The following is a 19,898-nucleotide window of genomic DNA, read 5'->3' on the forward strand; positions in this document are numbered from 1 at the left end:
GGCTAGAGCAGGCTAGAGGAGAGTAGGGTAGGCTAGCCTAGAGTAAGCTAGTCTGGGATAGGTTAGGCTAGAGTAGGCTAGGGTAGGCTAGAGTAGGCTAAGCTAGGGTGGGATAGAGTAGGCTAGGCTAGGCTAGAGTAGAGTAGCCTAGAGTAAGCTAGGCTAGAGTAGAGCAGGCTAGAGTAGGCTAGAGTAGGCAAGAGTAGGTTAAGCTAGAGTAGGCTAGGCTAGAGTAGGCTAGAGTAAGCTAGGCAAGGCTAGAGTAGTCTGGGCTAGACTAGAGTAGGCTATGCTAGAGTAGGCTCGGCTAGGATAGGCTAGGCTAGAGTAGGCTAGGCTAGGCTAGTTTAGGCTAGAGTAGCCTAGAGTAGGCTAGGGTAGCCTAGAGTAGGCTAGGGTAGCCTAGAGTAGGCTATAGCAGACTAGGCTAGGGTAGGCTAGAGTAGGGTAGGGTAAAGTAGGCTAGGCTAGGCTTGGCTAGAGTAGGGTATGGTAAAGTAGGCTAGGCTAGGCTAGGCTAGAGTAGGCTAGAGAAGGCTGGAGTAGGCTAGGCTAGAGTGGGTTATGCTAGGCTAGGCTAGGCTAGAGTAAGCTAGGCTAGGCTAGGATAAATTAGAGTAGTCTAGAGTAGGTTAGGCTAGAGTAGGCTATGTAAGGTTAGGCTAGGATAGAGTAGGCTAGGCTAGAGTAGGCTAGAGTAGAGTAGGGTAGGCTAGAGTAGGCTAGCCTAGAGTAAGCTAGTCTGGGCTAGGTTAGGCTAGAGTAGGCTAGGGTAGGCTAGAGTAGTCTAGGCTAGGATAGAGTAGGCTAGGCTAGGCTAGAGTAGGCTAGGCTAGGCTAGGCTAGAGTAGACTAGAGTAGACTAGGCAAGGTTAAGCTAATATAGAGTAGGCTAGAGGAGAGTAGGGTAGGGTGGAGTAGGCTAGGCTAGAGTAGGTTACACTATGCTAGGCTAGGCTTGGATAAATTAGAGTAGTCTAGAGTAGGTTAGGCTACAGTAGGCTATGCAAGGTTAAGCTAGGATAGAGTAGGCTAGGCTAGGCTAGGCTAGAGTAGGTTAGAGGAGAGTAGGATAGGCTAGCTTAGAGTAAGCTAGTCTGGGATAGGTTAGGCTAGAGTAGGCTAGAGTAGGCTAGGGTAGGCTAGAGTAATCTAAGCTAGGCTAGGATAGAGTAGGCTAGGCTAGGCTAGAGTAGAGTAGCCTAGATTAAGATAGGCTAGAGTAGAGCAAGCTAGAGCAGGCTAAAGTAGGCAAGAGTAGGTTAAGCTAGAGTAGGCTAGGCAACGCTAGAGTAGTCTGGGCTAGACTAGAGTAGGCTATGCTAGAGTAGGCTCGGCTAGGATAGGCTAGGCTAGAGTAGGCTAGGCTAGGCTAGTTTAGGCTAGAGTAGCCTAGATTAGGCTAGGGTATCCTAGAGTAGGCTATAGCAAACTAGGCTAGGGTAGGCTAGAGTAGGGTAGGGTAAAGTAGGCTAGGCTAGAGTAGGGTATGGTAAAGTAGGCTAGGCTAGAGTAGGCTAGAGAAGGCTGGAGTAGGCTAGGCTAGAGTAGGTTACGCTAGGCTAGGCTAGGCTAGAGTAAGCTAGGCTAGGTTAGGATAAATTAGAGTAGTCGAGTAGGCTATGTAAGGTTAGGCTAGGATAGAGTAGGCTAGGCTAGAGTAGGCTAGAGTAGAGTAGTGTAGGCTAGAGTAGGCTAGCCTAGAGTAAGCTAGTCTGGGCTAGGTTAGGCTAGCCTAGAGTAAGCTAGTCTGGGCTAGGTTAGGCTAGAGTAGGCTAGAGTAGAGTAGGCTAGGGTAGGCTAGAGTAGTCTAGGCGAGGATAGAGTAGGCTAGGCTAGGCTAGAGTAGAGTAGGCTAGAGTAGGCTAGGCTAGGCTAGAGTAGGCTAGGATAGGCTAGGGTAGGCTAGAGTAGGGTAGGGTAAAGAAGGCTAGGCTAGGGTAGAGTAGGTTAGAGAAGGCTGGGCTAGGCAAGGCTAAGCTAGGCTAGAGTAGGCTACACTTGGCTAGAGTATGCTAGGTTAGGCTAGAGTAGGCTAGGTTGGAGTAGGCTAGGCTAGGCTAGAGTAGGCTAGGGTAGGCTAGGGTAGGCTAGGCTAGAGAACGCTGGGCTAGGCGAGGTTGAGCCAGGCTAGAGTAGGCTAGGCTAGAGTTGGGTATCCTAGGCTAGACTAGAGTAGGCTATGCTAGGCTAGGCTAGAGTAGGCTAGGCTAGAGTAGGTTACATTATGCTAGGCTAGGCTTGGATAAATTAGAATAGTCTAGAGTAGGTTAGGCTAGAGTAGACTATGCAAGGTTAAGCTAGGATAGAGTAGGCTAGGCTAGGCTAGGCTAGAGTAGGCTAGAGGAGAGTAGGGTAGGCTGGAGTAGGGTAGGCTAGAGTAGGTTACACTATGCTAGGCTAGGCTTGGATAAATTAGAGTAGTCTAGAGTAGGTTAGGCTAGAGTAGGCTATGCAAGGTTAAGCTAGGATAGAGTAGGCTAGGCTAGGCTAGGCTAGAGTAGGCTAGAGGAGAGTAGGGTAGGCTAGCCTAGAGTAAGCTAGTATGGGATAGGTTAGGCTAGAGTAGGCTAGAGTAGGCTAGGGTAGGCTAGAGTAGGCTAGGGTAGGCTAGAGTAGGCTAAGCTAGGCTAGGATAGAGTAGGCTAGGCTAGGCTAGAGTAGAGTAGCCTAGAGTAAGCTAGGCTAGAGTAGAGCAGGCTAGATTAGGCTAGAGTAGGCAAGAGTAGGTTAAGCTAGAGTAGGCTAGAGTCAGCTAGGCAAGGCTAGAGTAGTCTGGGCTAGACTAGAGTAGGCTATGCTAGAGTAGGCTAGGCTAGAGTAGGCTAGGCTAGGTTAGTTTAGGCTAGAGTAGCCTAGAGTAGGCTAGGGTAGCCTAGAGTAGGCTATAACAGACTAGGCTAGGGTAGGCTAGAGTAGGGTAGGGTAAAGTAGGCTAGGCTAGGCTAGGCTAGAGTAGGGTATGGTAAAGTAGGCTAGGCTAGGCTAGGCTAGAGTAGGCTAGAGAAGGCTGGATTAGGCTAGGCTAGAGTAGGTTACGTTAGGCTAGGCTAGGATAGAGTAAGCTAGGCTAGGCTAGGATAAATTAGAGTAGGCTAGAGTAGGTTAGGCTAGAGTAGGCTAGCCTAGAGTAAGCTAGTCTGGGCTAGAAAAGCAAAATCATTTTCAAATATAAGAATACTTCCAATGGAGCCATGTGCACATCGAGATTAGAGATAAACTGATGTGGAGGCTTGAAATGCATGCTTTGACAGCTAGCTGGACTTCAGAGACCAAATGATTTGAATTTGAAGGGATCAAACACAGTTGAGGAAGAGAGTACTGCTGCAACTTAGTGATCGTCTGAAACCATATCTCAATATAGCTCTGATATCCTTGGTCCTTTTGCTGGTCTGGATCATTCTTCATGTCACCTTCGATCATGACTTTCTCATCTTCCTCTTCTTGCTGATCTTTCTCTTGAATACATGGAAGATTTGATGGTAACCATGAGGGAGCTTTCTTGATTTCTGCTTCTGATGTTTTCTCTTCATCAAGTGCAGCCCATGGTGCTTTTATTTCCTCTTTTGAATCTTCTTTTGCCTTTGGTCCTTCAATGTTGTCAATGTAATCCCTGCTTTGCAATGCTCTTCCTGAGCTATGGTGAAGATCATTGAGCTCAAGAGGAGTCATTTGGACATGTTGTGTCTTAGCATTGCAATTTTGTTGAGCTACTCCAATGGACAAGTTTGGAAATGGTGGTATGGGTAGCTGAGTGGGGGGGTGTATATTTGAGATGGATGTGGATGGGGTTGTGGTTGGGCAAGCATTTGGGGTTGCCTTGGTGGAGCAGGAGGCGATGGTTGTGGATGAGCAAGTGGTGGAGGAAAAGAAGCGGGAGGAGTGTTGTATTAGGGCCTCCACCCCTGATGAGGTGCATTCCACTGAGGCTGTGGCTAAGCATAAGAGTGAAACAAATGAGCAGCTGGTTGGGCATAATATGGATCTATGAAGGAACAAGGAGGAGGTGTGAACCAGGAAGGATGAGCTCGGGGACCCCAAGAAGGCATGAAAGTGGCTTGATAGGGCTCATAATAGGTCTTGGATGTCCCTTGCAGTCCCTGCTGATAAGATCTAGGTTCATGTGGCCTCCTTTGGTTCATATAATAAAGTGATTCAGTGGCTCCTTTGGCTCTCTGATATGCAGCTTTGATTCTGGGTAAGGAAGGGCACTGATCTGTAGGATAGTATTCTTCACATACAAAACACACTTCTATGGAGTACAATGGACATTCGTTCCTAGGATGCTTTCTAGTGCACCTAGGACAAAAAATGGCCAAAGCCCTCTTGGTTTCTTCTTGCTTCTTTTGGATCCGCAAGGTATCCAGTTGCATGGCAAGAAACTGCCTCATATCACTCTTGAAATCTTCAATCTGATTTTCAAATTCGTCTTTGGACAAGGTGCTGCTCCCAACATTTCTGCTTGTAGCCATTTGCTCCAGAGGAATGGTTTCTTCTTATTCTTCCCTTGAGGTTCTTCAAATATGTCTTGCTGTCCACCTAAGGGTTCTTTAATCACAACCATCGAAGAAGAGAGAATGTTGGCCGTGTGAAGCAGTGGGGGCGTTGTGCAATCATTTTTCTAACTTATCTCTACTCCTACAAGGCATGAAATGAAATCTTTTTGGTTGACTTTTGCTTTTTTCTACTTCTACCTGCAAAACTGAAATAGATTGAATTGCAACTATCTTGCTAAAATGAAAATGCGGAATTGAAATGAAAGCAGGAAAGGACTAATCTATTTTGCTCAAATGAAATTGCAGGAATGAAATGCTAGTCTACGCTTGCGGAATTGAAATGCTAATCTATGCTTGCAGAAATGAAATTGTGGAATTGAAATGCTAATCTATGAAAGCGGGAAATCTAATCTACTTTTTTATAATCGAAATTGCATAATGGAAATGAAATAAACTACTTAGCAGAAGGTTGTAGTGGAAAATATAAGAAAAGAAACAATCACCAATACTCTGACGCTTCCCCGACAACGGCGCCAAAAAGATGGTGGGCCCCAGTATTGCAGCAATAATACTGCAACTCCTGGAACTCCTTTAATTTTATCAACCCGGTAGTTCGTAACAAACTTGGAAGCGACGGTGCTGTATGCACAAGTACTAGCTCTTGCCGCAGCTGTCACTTGGTCAGCTGGCACAAGTCCGCTAGGAGCTTAAGCCAACTTCTATGAGCTCTTAGAAGAAGCTTTTTAATTTATGGATGAAAGCTAACTCGAAGGAAGCTAATCTATTTGCGAAAAGAGATTGAACAACTGAAGGAAAACGCAAACCCTAGCAAACCCTAATTCTACCAGCTAGTCCTACTGATGCAAGAAGGAAGATGCAAGCTACTGAAAGAGATGCCATTGACTTCGAGGAAGGTAAAATGCATGTGTCTAAGTTATCACTATCTGAAGAAAACATCTTTTTGTATTTTTGAATAAGTTGTCACAATTATCATGCATACAATTTAACTGTTTTTGACTGTGCAGAGGTGGATTGGCGAGAGGAAATGCTTGGAAGAGGTCGGGAAGGTTCAGAGAGGGCCTAAGGGGTCCCTAACATCCTTCCTGAGAGTTTCACAGAGTTTGGCTATCAAGAAACCTCATTCGTGAGCTTCTACAGGAAGTCTGCAGGGGTTCTACAGGATGTTTCAGGAATTTCTACAGGATGTTTCAGGAATTTCTACAGGATGTTCATAAATTTCTACAGGATGTTTTAAAATTGGATTTTGGAGGATGGGTGAGTGAGGGAAGATGCATGAATGGATATGGAGGTAGGATAGGGGTTTGAAGTGGCCCAGGGACTGGTGGATGGAGTGGTGAGAAGGTGTAGATAGCTAAGTTGGCTCAAAGAAGGCTTAAACAATGATGTACAAAAACTAGGGTTATGTGAGCAAATGTGGCAAACGTGAGGTAAGGATTCTAAGTAGAGGGTGGAGTGGATGGTGCTGATGGAGAATAAGCAGATGGAGTGGTACAGGTGCTCTGCAAGTCTTTTTTCCAATCTGAACCAACAAAGACTTGTAAATTCAAAGACCTAGTTTCGTTGACCTAATTTGCTAGCTGTCAGTAAAGAGAATGAACAAAAGTGTGACCTGCAATGAAACCATGTATTTTAACTCATGCAACTAAGCAAACGAAAGTCTGAACTTGTAACCAACTTCTACACATGAAGATCAAACACTAGTGATTGCATGGCAAAGCAAAATCAATGTTTTTGTGGGCAGCAAAGTCATCCTAGTCATAGCTCCTGATCCCACTAAGGGAGAGGTGAAACCACAGATGTTTGTTGGCCCTTTTCTTGAAGCTTTTTCTGTTAAAAACCTATCAACTAAATCTGAGCATGAAAAGCTACTTTACTCATCAAAAACAACCTAACTAATAAAACAAGGTTTAAATCTAAATAACAGATTTTATTCTAAGAATGCAGCAAAGACACATGAAAGTAAACAAAGGAAGTACTGGGCACTTGAGATGGGCCCAACCCCAAGAGCTACCACCTCCTAAGAGAGATTTAGAACTGGTGCAAAGTTGGATTCATCTTTATTGAGCAAGAAATGTTACATTCCAAAAACTGTCCACAAGGAGGACTTGAAAATATGCTGAAAGCAGAGCTAATCCACTGCCTAAAAATCGAACTACAAAATGACTACAAAATGAATACAAAATGACTAACTACTGGCTAACAAAAATGACTAACCACTAGCTAACCAAAATGAGGCCCTAAGCCTTCTTATTTATACAAATTGAGGACCCCAACAGTCCTCCTAAACTTTAGGGACTCGGCTGCCCAAAACATGTAGTTAACAGCAGTCCTACTTGACTTTCTTGGCTGCCCTTGTGTTAATTGATTTGGTGGCCCTTGAACTCCGAGCTGATGGTGGAGAATTCGAGGTAAGGGCCCATAAATGAAGGGGACACCTTCCTACAAATCCCCTCCCTTGTTCTCCCACGAATTTGGCTGCCAAGTGCTCATTAAAACCTTCAATTTTGTCTCCAAATTGACCAAAAAGGCTACACAAAGCACCCATTAGACTTGTTGGCATAATGACTAACCCAATTCACTCTATTAGCGTAAATATAATAAAAAACATGCAATAAACTAATGAGAATGGTGGATTAAGTCAAATTAGGAGGTTGAATGAGCCCAAATAATTATCCATTTTTGGGGCTCATCATTGGGCTTCTAGAGAAGCATGTGTTGCAACTCTAGTTTCGCCCAATGATTCTTCTTTGATAGGAGCTAGCTCCTCTCAGACAACTTCTGTTGCCTCTTAAGTAGAAATAGAAACAACAACCTGTGTTTTTGTGACTTGTTTATCAGGTTGACACAACCTGGTATAACGAAAGACAACAACAACAATGCTCTGTTCTCCTGGTGAAAGATCTGCTAACAAAGCAAGCCAAGCGTCTTGGTGTTTTTAGTCAATAACAGTGAATCCATATTTTCAATATCAGTGTCAATACCTACCATGAGACTTTCCTAGTGACTTCTGATAACTCTTTCCTTTTTAAAGCAACCTTCCAACACTCAGATATAATTTACCATTGGAATCTGTAAAGAATTCTCCATTTGAAGAAATGTTTGTCATGAATCAACCTTTTGTTTAAAATGATAACTACCTTTTGTTTAAAATGCTGGTAACAGAGGGAATTAAGCCCAACTTAGTGCTATGGTAAACATGGTACCTGTAATAGAGTCTATATTTAGAACAAGTGGAGTACCCCTTAAAAAGTAGCTGCCTAACCAAAGAGAGAAAATTGGAAATTGAATAGTGTTAATCCCAATTGGGAAATATTTGAAATTTCAATTGTGGGTGACGTAAGCACTTTTCCATGGGGAATCAAGTTAGTCCCAGTTCAAGGGGAGGATATGCTCCTGCAATATTGTGGGTGAGGTGGATCTTGCTTAGGATCTACCTCACCTACCTGGGTAAAGTTGGTCTCAAGGGGTAGTCTATGTATAAGGGGGGGAATCTACAAACATCAAGAAGCCAAACACAGTGGAGACAAGCCAGAAGTCAATATGCATATTTTCCTGCTCAAGGTCTTAATAGTTATGAAGAAAGTACCCTGCAAAATATTGTATCAATGAAGTTGAACAATGAAGCTTGATAGGAAGAAACCAAGAAAATTGATGTAGAACCTAGGGTTCACTTTTATTTATGGAGAATAGAGGTCGCTTTCGCATAGACTTAGAAAAGAAACTAAGGGCAAGGCATGTTGGGCCTGACAATGGTCAAGAACCTACAATTAATGAGATTGGCACTAGTCTCACAGACAGTACAAGCAACAACGTTCCAGAGAAACTTAATGGTTTATACAACAACAAAAAAATCACTGTTGATGATGTGGAGACTGTAATGATGGTTACAGGGAATCTTACAGGAGATTACAAGATTTAATCATGCATGTGATAGAGAGGTTGGTCCAGTTTCTTGCCATTTCGATTTTGTACTTATTTGAAAAGGTCAAGAGTTATAAGTGCTACTATTTGGTTTGGTTTATTGATGCTTTGCCCTGTATATTTAATATCTTATATGAATCTGGTTTGTGGTATGCTTGTATGATTAGATTCTGCTTCACATATAATGGTGTATGAAGTTGTTTATATCTTACAGTGTTCTGTAGCTTTCTTTGTAGTTCTATTTATCCAGGAAAGAAACTTCTCCAATGCTTTTCTAAATGTCATTTAATACCGTCTATGATACTGATGCAGTTGGATTGGGGATTTAGTGGCATAGTAGGAATTTTGGTGGATAATTTCCTTTTAGTTAATTTGTGTCAGCTACAAATCTATAGATTTTGTATGAATTGTTATCTAGTATTGACATTTTTCTAAAACTGACACTGCCCTTATACTAGTATGGCTTAGCTAAATGAGAAACAATTTTTATTTCTCCGAACTACTGATAAGACGCGCATGTTGTTAAAGATGGAAAAATTTTGAGTCGATAAGCTATTTGTTTTTTCTCCCTCTTGCATATAGCTATTTTTCTCTCAGTTTGAATTTGACATGGCTTCTTGAAACTTACGATGTTAATGTTTCCTACCTGTGTTTGCATTTGGTATTAGGCATGTGTTGAATAGTTTTTTTTGAATATGTACTATACCATCAACATTACAAGGGCTGAAATGAAGAGCACATTGAATTAGCTTTCTTGAATATTTCTATTTAATATTCATGTAAACTAGGACACTTACTACAGATTGTAGACATCGATGTTACAAAAGTGAGCCTAATTGGTTATGGGGAGATAATTTGTTTCTATATATATTATGGATCTGAGGCTGATTTTGATAATGGCAGGTCCTGTGAATGGGTTGAGATGTTGGATAATGGTGAAGCTCATTAGTTTCCTGTAACAAAAGCTTCCATGCAATGGAAACATATTTCTCTTGCTTGGCATATCTTGGAATAATTCTTTTGGAATTTTAAATGATTAGGGTCTTACAGAAGCATAATGATATAATGCCTCAGCTAGGCCTTGACAAGAGTTACATTTCATTTTATTCTCTCAATATTTCACCTTTCAATTGGACATTGAATTGAAGAGAATCTGTCCTAATTTGTTACAATTGCCTTTACTTACAATGTATGGAAATCTTATGTATCTTTTTGTGGTTACTTCTCAGCTGGTCCTTGGCATCTTTAGATGCATCCTCTCCTTTAAGGTTTCTTTTCCTTTTTGAGTGTTATTTTACAATTTTCCTTGGAAATTTACTGCCTTTTTTTTTTTTTTCAAAACAGGTGCAAAACCTTTTTTTCTTTGAAATTAGAAGAAATGGTCACATATTTAGCACTTCAACGATGCCATATAGGAAATTCAAAACTAGACAAAACTAATAAATTTATGTATCTTAGTATGACTTACTCGTCGGTGCTAATTTGAAATTTTATCATGTTTGAATTAGCCCAAAAGAGTAAGGTTTTTTGGTAAAATATCCCCCAATCAGTTCCCTGGAATTTTTAGATACCATAAATGGTTACATATTTAACACTTTAGCTATGGTTGATGTGAAATTCAAAGCTAAACAAAACTCAAAAAAAGAGGTATCTTAGTATGTTTTACCCATTGGTACTGAATTTAATTTTCATTGTTTGAAACAACATCAAGGAGGATTTTTCAGTTTCTTTGAATTCAGTGTATTTTGGTAGTTTGTAGATTGCCACATTTTTTTTGTCTTTACCTCATAACCTATTTGGAAATGAAGTTTACTTTCAGTTTGAAGGATAGAGAAGGGAATGTTATTTCTTACTTGTTTGAATTGTTTTATTGCAAACTTTGATTGACTTTATCATACATTTTTCGGTATATGTTGAAGTTTATTTGTGGTTTTAAGGATAAAGAAGGGTAAGTTATATATTTCTTGTTTGAATTGTTTTATTATAAAAGTTGATTCACTTTATCATACAATTTTTTGGTGTGGAGGCTTGTTTTGTATCAGTGGTTGCCAATAAGTAGATATTTGTAAATACATTAACTTAAAAGAGCTAGTGAAGGTATTCATCGAAAAGACAATATCTAGGGGTAAAGAGTTCGACTATTTTGACAATGTGAACGTCAAGATTCTGAAAACTCACTGGAAAGCATTTGCTGCCTTTCCTCAATTGTGGGATGGAATTCTGTATTTAGCTTTGAGTGGCAAAACCATTCTTTTGAGGTGGAGATCTTGGGCACCATTAAGAAGGGTATAGAAGTTAAGATAGGCAAAGATGCAAGTTGAAGAGGGCATACATTCTAGCTACTAACAATGAATCTTGCTAGAAAGAAACTAGAGGATGGTTGTACCTGAAGTGATTATAAACATCCAAAAGAAATCATCTTTTCACTTGGTTTTGTGTTTGAGAGGTGGAATGCATACCTTTGTCGAAACTCTAATTGGGAAGACAATTACTCTTGATGTTGAGATTTCAGATACCATGAACAAGGCCAAAATTCAAGGCAAGGATGGGATTCCTTGAGATTGTCAAATATTGTTCTTTGTTGGGAAAGGAATGTGAAGATGATAGTAGAAATATGGTTGATTATGGCCGATAATGACAGTTAGAGGAATCTACAATGCTTCTTTTCCTTCATTTTTGAGGGGGTATGCAGATTTTTGTGAAGACATTCATTGATAGGAGTATTACAGTTGACGCTAAGAGCTTCCACAATATTGATATAGTGGAGGCCAAATTTCAAGATGAGGGAATTCCTCTAGATATGCGAAGGTTGATCCTCTGTTAGGAATCATTTTGGAAGGATGCATTTGGTCCTTTGTGGTGGGTTTTAGAAGTTGTATGGCAAGTGATGTTGGGAATCATAAATTTTTAGTTGGGGTTGTAATTCGTTAAGAATTATGGTTTGTTTTAGTACTTAGCTAATTTTCAAATGTAAATTTGGTTTAATATTTATCTAATTTTGTAATATAAGTTTGGTTTTAAATTTTGAAGGTCGTTGCTATTATCTAGTGATCCGTCGAAATAAATTATTATGCCTTCTCATGTAGAATACATGTGTTTTTCCTCTTGGAAAACTCTAGTTGCATACTATCAAATTCATGAAAAACTTGTTTTATGCTTTTAATGATGCCTAATGTATTTTTTTTTTTTATTATCTAAATAGATAATATGCTTCTCAATGTGTTCGTGTGGTATGCTATATTTTTAGGAGGCTAAATTTCAAGATAAATAGGGAATTCCTTTAGGTCAACGAAGGTTGATCCTTTTTGGGAAGCAACTTGAACATCGTATGAGTTTCGCAGGTTAAATTATTCATAAGAAATCGACTGCCCACCTTGTTCTTTGTTGCATTGTGGTATGCAAATAATCTAAGGCGTCTATCAAATTAGTTGATTGTTTGACTTATACCGTTGTCTTTAGTTACTCGGTTGATGGTATCCGTGTTGATGGATTTATGTAAATGATTAAGCCCTTTGTAAGATTTAGTGGTTTTATTTTAATGTAAAAAAATATTGTCCAAGAAACATTTCTAAAAATATACTAGAATGTTAGTGTGACCTAAGTTTTGGTTGGATTCTTTCGCTACACCTTTTTCCCCTATTATCAGAGTACGTGTCTTTGATAGGCATATCCATTTCATGTAGTTCACATATCTTTTAAAGGCATTTTGCATGAATTCAAAGTATTTAAAGTGTATGAATTCAAAGCCTATACATGATTGTAGTTTCAACTTGGCGATGTGCGGTGCTAGAGAAGAATGGGCTTGGGTTTTTGTTTTGTTGTTGACGGCGCTCATTATTGATTGTGGAAAACCTAGGTCTTAGACCGAGGGGGCAAGGAATGTGTGTATTTCATAAAATTTCTAGTATAATTCGTATCTTTTAATGAGATGGCTTTGATGGGGTTTGCAAAATATAAGATACGCCATATTTATGTATTAATTGTCCAAACCTAAGAGGCCTCATATTCAATCCTTTGACATTTAGAAAGGACAAGTTCTTAAAAGAATCAAAGTTAAATAAAATTAAGAATGGAGAGTTTGTAGGGTTGGCTAACTTTTACTTCATTTAGGTCCTTGTTATTGGAGGATGGGACATTCCACAACCTTTGGTAAGGGGTATGTCTATATAGTTCATCATAAATTTCCTTTCAACTTTCAAAGTTTGCATGACCTTTCCTTTTTAAATGGAGTGCTCATTTATTTTTCTTGAAGTCATGTGTGCTTTCCTCTTGAAGGAAAACCTTGTGGGGAAAACTAAAGGATGCTTCCTCAATTTCTTGTGGATGACATGAATCATAGTAAGTTGGATGTTTATATATAACAATTTCAATCTTACCTTGAATAAATTACGTAGCTATAATATTTAGGTAGGGAAATTCAATATTTGAAAGTAAGTCAAATCTCCACTATCTAGATTGATCACAATAGAAAATATGACAAAGCATTTTTGTAAAGGCCATATGAATAATAATAATAATAGTCTAATTTTAAAGTCATGGTCAAGCTCAAACACCAAATTGATGTAGGAGATCACCTTGATTGTGTAACAAATGATTCGTCATCACGTAGCAATTTGACTGCTAAAGTCTTCGAAAATTTACATGCTTTACCCACACTCTAGATTTAAACATGTGGCCTCATACGAGGAAGCACATGTCCTTAACCATTAGGTCGACTCATATACACCTACCCTTTTGATAGAAATCTTGCAATTGGGTAGGTTAGCGAGGCTTTAATGAATGTGATATGACTACAAAAATACTATACAACAACCGCAATGATTGCAAGGTTTCAAGTCAAACTTGTAACTCACTTCCCCACATTTTTGTAGATGACATCATCCATCATAGTAAGACAGATGTTTATATATAACAATTTCAAGTTTGTCTTGACTAAATTACACAGAGAAATTCAATATTTGAATGAAAGTCAAATTTCCACTATCTAGATTGATAAGAGTACAAATATGATACTGTATTTTTGGGAAAGGCCATATGAATATTAATAATAATATAATTTTAACGTCATGGTTAGACACCAAATTGATGTATGAGATTGCCTTGTTTGTGTAGGTCCTATCTTCACGTAGTAATTTGACTACTAAAGTCGACAAAAGTGTACATACTCTACCCCAACTCTAGATTTGAACATGTGGCCTCATATGAGGAAGCACATGTTTCATAACCATTAGGTCTACTCATATACACCTACCCTTTTGATAGAAAGCTTGCAATTGGGTAGGTTAGAGAGGCCTTAATTAATATGATATAACTACACAAATACTATACAACAACGACAAGGATCACATGGTTTCAAGTCAAATGTGCATGTTTAATAACCATGAATATATGTATTTTGGATATTGTTGTTCAAAGTGCTAAATATCTAATAAATAACACTCTTGTTATGTTGCGTAATTATTGGAAGGACATGAGAAACACCTATATGAGAAACTTAAATTATATTATGCAAATGAATTATATTTTTTCTTTTACTAGCCAAGCATGAGCCTAAGATGTAGTCAACCCTAAAGTTGAATAGAAGAACAATTTTCCCACTAATGGGCATCTATAAATAGGATTGTATGAGACTCCACTTGGTTGGGACCCTACATGCACCTCATACCTTAAGTGGAAGCATTGCTTTGTTATTTCAAACTGTCTTTAGTTTTTATTATGTAGTCAATTTAATAGGAAGCAAAAATTAATATAATATGGAGTATGCACAATTTTCAAATTATATTTTTGAGTGTAATGCAAATGTTGGATAAAATGTCATGATGCTTATTTTTATTTATTTATTTATTTATTGGACATGTGAAGAATAATTATGTCTTTGACTTTTGTTATATTGACTTAATTTAATATGGCGTATGTATACTTTTAAAAATTATATTCACAAAATATCATAATTTTTTTTTTTTTAATAAACATGTGAAGAATAACTATATTTCATTTTTAGTTGAATAAAAGGTACCATATTTTACAACAAATTATATCACTGGTAAAAGACACAATGTCCTTATAAGACATTGATTGTTAAGACCTCCTCAAGTGTAAAGATACTAAAAGGATGGAATCACCACTTTTTTTTATCATACAATAAATGTGAGTCAATTTATTTATAAAAAAGGTTTAGTGGGTTGGATTAATATTTTCTTATTGAGTAAATGTAGCATTTAATTCATTTTCATTATTATATTTAAAATAGGTTTGTTAAGATCTCTTCAGGTGTAAAGATACTAAAAGGATGGAATCACCACTTTTTTTTTTTATCTTATAATAAAGGTGAGTCAATTTATTTATAAAAAGGTTCAGTGGGTTGGATTAATATTTTCTTATGAGTAAATGTAGCATTTAATTCATTTTCATTATTATATTTTAAATAGGTTAAAATGTATATACGATATAAAAGTTTATTGTTGGGATATGTTTATTTATATTTATTATAATATTTAATATTTTATTTATTAGGTTTACTTTTAAATAATAATAAAAATAATTATTTATAATTTATTATAAGAATGATTTAATTATTATAATAGTTATTTATTTTTAAATATTTATTTATTATTCATAATTAATTAATTACAATAATTAGTTATTTAATATAGTAATTATAATAATGTATTTATTATATATCACGTTTATTATAATTATTTATTTATTGTGTTTATAATTTGTAATAATAATTTTAATATATATTAGGTTTAAATATTGATTATAATAATTCGCATTAATAATTAAAAATCTTCTTTTGTTATGTGTTTGTAATTGCATTGTTGATATGAGTTCTTATTAAGTAAGGTAGTGTTTAATTCATTTTCATTTGTTTAAAATGCTACATTTTAAATGGGTTAAATTTTATTGTTGGGAAATCATTTATTTTTTATAATAATTATTTATATTTATAATTATTATTTACAATTATCTTTTATTTATTTATAATTTATTATGATAATTATAATAATTTATTATGTTTATTTTTAAATATTTATTATAATAATTTATTGTTTATTATATAACTTTTCTATTTATTTATTTTTATTATGTTTATTATAATAATTTTTCATTAAAAAATAAAAGTCAGCTCCTCTTTGCTTCGAGAATTTGATCTCTACCAACCACGTGAAGGTGGAAGCTTATGTGCCCCAAAAACTTGTGTGCATTTTTGTTGATATGGAGTTTTTAACATATCAACATGCACAATTGCTTTAATTATATTGATTTAATATGTTAAATGATTAATGATATTAATGGATTTTTTTTAAATATATTAATTTAATACGTTAAATGATTAATAATATAAATATACTTTTTTTAATAACATATTAATTTTCTTAGCATGAATGTAAATAAATTATGATAAAATTTTATAATTAATCATATTGATGTTTTTAAAAATAGTTATTAATAATATTTTTTTATTTTTCTCAAGAACAAGTTAAAATTATATGTAATAAAATGCATGTATTTTATTGCAAGTGTTAGAGTTAACTTGTTAGTTTTTAAATGATAAATGCAAAAAATGCAAGAAAATTCATTTAAAAAGAAAAAAAAGGGTTTCAAAATATTTAAAAAGTTTGAATTATTATTATAATCACATTACAATTTCAAATCACATACAAACATACACTATACATAACAAACCATTGACAAAACACTCTATATACATATATAAACAAACATACATATTCAAATTCAAAGGAGTAAGTAAATCTACATTAAATACACACAATAAAACTCATCACAACTACAAATCAATACACCAAACACATTACAATTTCAATCACAACTACAAATCAATACACTAAGCACATTACAATTTCAAATCACATACAATTTAAAGTCAATACAATTTCAAATCACATTTCAATTTCAAATCACATAAGTAAACACACATTATATAATTTAAAGTCATACAAAAGCAAACACTCAAATATGCTTATGCAATTTTAAATAAGTAAGTACACAATACATTAATTCAAACCTAGATTATATCTACACATTCAATTCTACAAAACAAAATTCATTGCAATCACAATTCAATACAAAAAACACACATTTGCAATCACAATTACACGCAATAGAACTCATCACGACTATAAATCAATACACTAAGCACATTACAATTTCAAATCACATACATTTTAAAGTCAATACAATTTCAAATCACATTACAATTTCAAACCACATACGATTTAAAGTCAATACAATTTCAAATCACATTACAATTTCAAATCACATAAGTAAACACACATTACACAATTTAAAGTCCATACAAAAACAGAGGGTCAAGTATGCTTATGCAATTATAAATAAGTAAGCACAAAACACATTAATTCAAACCTAGACTATATCTACACATTCAATTCTACAAAACAAAATTCATTGCAATCACAATTGAATACACAAAACTCACATTACAATTTATATTTGTGTTTAATTCCAAATCACATGCAAATATCCATACAAGCACTTTGGCATAAACATACAAGAAAAACAAATTCAAATAAGCAAACACACACCTACATTATATATACATTCAAATTTACACAACAAAATTCATTGCAAGCACAATTCAATACCACAAACACATCACAATTTCATTTGTGTCCAATTTCAAATCACATACAAATATTTATACAACTACTCTGGCATAAACATACATCATACAAATTCAAAAAAACAAACACACAACATAGAATTTAGATTCAGAATATTTAAATAAAACATTTTCAAAACCACAAATAGATATACAATTTCAGCAGAATAAATACATCTTACACAATTCATAATTTTATCAAAAGATATTAAGTGTAACATCGGAGTTAAACAAGGTTGCCCCCTCTCCCCTACCCTATTTGGCATTTACATCGATAAGCTCGAAGGTTATTTAGAAGAAGCAGGATGTGGTGGCACAATCTTAGCTGGGATAGTCATTATCCTTCTTCTCTATGCTGACGATATTGTTCTTCTGGCAAGGTGCCCTTCTGATCTTGATAAGCAACTCAAACTTCTTAAGGATTTCTGCTCTACCATGGGTATGACTATTAATACAGACAAAACAAAAGTTATGATTATCAAATCTAAGAAGGACACTTGCACTAATTTTACGTATGACAATAATAACTTGGAGGAAGTGTATTCTTACAAGTACCTAGGAATTGATATCCATCACAAGCTCAACTGGAACCATAGCATTGAGAAAAGGATCAATGGGGGATGGAAAGCTTATTTTGGTCTTGAAAATAATTGTAAAACATCAAACCTCGTAATGTGGGATAAAAAGAAGTTCCTCTGTGAAACTTTAGTCACTCCTGTTATCTTATATGGCTGTGAAGTTTGGGGCTGCAACATCTCCAGAGAATCATGGAGGAAGATTGAGCAAATCCAGAAGCGTTTTATAACTTATAACCTGAAAATTAAAAGTAATACACCCTATCCTATTCTCCTTATAGAAACAGGTCTTTCTTCTATTGAGAGCCTAGCTATGCTCAGGTTTCTGATGTACAAGCACAAGCTCAATAACATAGACAATCATAGACTTCCTAAGCTAGCTTTAAATTCCAGCCAAAATCACCTAAGGCTTAACCGAGGATGGCATAAGGACACAAGGGCCTGGTTAAACTATTGGGAGATCAATGAGAATGATGCTTTGCAAAACATAAATAACATTAAAAATATTGTTACTTCTAAGTTCAAAGAAAAATTGTGGTGTGAGAAAGATTTAGCGTCTAAAAGAAAATTAAGTTATTATAAGAAGGTCATCAACCCCACCCTTGAAGATCAAAAGTATCTCTCTATTCTAACTAGCTCAAAAAAGAAAATTAATATAGCAAAGATTAGAACGAATTCTCATGAGCTCCATAGCGAAACTAGCCGCTGGGTAGTTCCTAAAACGCCATGGATGGAAAGGATCTGCCATATTTGTGAGAATGGGAGCATTGAGGATGAAAACCACTTCCTCTTAGAGTGCCCAGCATACAACCACATTAGATCTCAATTTCACAACCTTTGTTACAATACTGACCTTCCTAGCCTTTTACAATGCCAAAATTATAGTGAACTCGGGAGGCTTCTCTCCAAGCTTTTTGAGCATAGGAATAAAATCTTAAATCAAAATAAATAATTTGTCTTTTTAGGTCCGATAGATCATTATTTGGTCTCAGGGGACCTTAACCACCACCATCATCATCATCATAAAATAATACAAAAAAACCAGAAATTTTCAAAAAGTCAATCAAAAACAAAAATAATATAAAAATGAAAATAATATGAAATAATACACAAATGGCAAAAATCCTTCAAAAAACAATAAAAATGCAAAAGTAGTATAAAAAAATATGAATGGTTTGTGTAGTAGAGAGATATTTAGTGTTTTTTCATGCATTTGTGTAAAATTGTATAATTTCTATGTGCCCAAATTATTTTAAAATATAAAATTGATATAATTGAAGTGTAGAATTGCATGTTTTAAATATAAATGCTATAAAGTAAATGTATTGTGATATGTATGAGTTTAAGGAAAAATAATCAACCCACAAAAAACTCTACACTACTCTAAGAAGAATGGGGCCCCATCCTCCTCGAGCATTTGGAAGGAGTTAAAACTCCTTCCATTAAAAAAATCACTTTATTAATAAGTGTATGTACATAATTTTCTCACAATATTGAGAAAAGAAAATAATTACATCAATATTTCCATTGATCAAAACCATAATGAGAACACAACCATTGCTGTGAATAAATCTGCAATACAACATATAAATATTACTTTGAGTAGAACCCTAACGAAAAGCCATCTCTGTAAATAAATCTGACATACAACATATAAATACTAGGAAAAAAGCCACATGAAATATTTATTTAATGGAGTATAATGAAAATTTTGTATTTCCTCTTTTATATGTATCTCTTCTATTATATACTCAAATAGTGAAAATGAACGTACCTTCATTGGTATTTTTCAGAAAGCCATTCCTGTAAATGTAAATAAATCTGCCACACAACATATAAATATTAGGAAAAAAAACACATGAAAAAATGAAATATTTTTAATGAAGTATATTGCAAATTTTGTATTTCCTCTTGCACATATATCTCTTCTATTATATATTCAAATAATGAAAATGGTGGTACCTACGTTGATACTTTTCAGAAAGTATAAGTAAACCCTTATTTAGGAGCAACTCTTGTAAGCAAACCTGAAATTAGAAAAGAAATATAAAAAAACAGAGCAACTTTTGTAAGCAAAACTACCATTAAAAAAGAAATATAGAAAAACAAAATGCACATATGATATAAATATTCTTTTTCAATATAAAAATGATAGCTATAATTTATATAAAAATTTAAATTAATTTATTTAATTTTAATAATATAATTAATATGAATACTAATAAAATAAAAAATAAAATA

General features: G+C 35.4%; 1 long non-coding RNA gene across 1 annotated transcript; it reads right to left on the reverse strand.

Annotated features, from left to right (window-relative positions):
- Nucleotides 1-19,041: 19,041 nt before the first annotated feature.
- LOC149140466 (uncharacterized) lies at nt 19,042-19,692 on the reverse strand. Its single transcript, XR_016264488.1, has 3 exons — nt 19,624-19,692; nt 19,432-19,478; nt 19,042-19,229 (listed from the first exon to the last, which is right to left on the reverse strand). It is a non-coding gene; the product is annotated as an uncharacterized LOC149140466 (long non-coding RNA).
- Between the last annotated feature and the right edge of the window lie 206 nt (nt 19,693-19,898).

The sequence above is a fragment of the Pinus tabuliformis genome, chromosome X, assembly GCF_031772625.1.
Source record: "Pinus tabuliformis cultivar Carrire ecotype Pingquan chromosome X, CPIR1, whole genome shotgun sequence".
Taxonomy (NCBI): Eukaryota; Viridiplantae; Streptophyta; class Pinopsida; order Pinales; family Pinaceae; genus Pinus; species Pinus tabuliformis.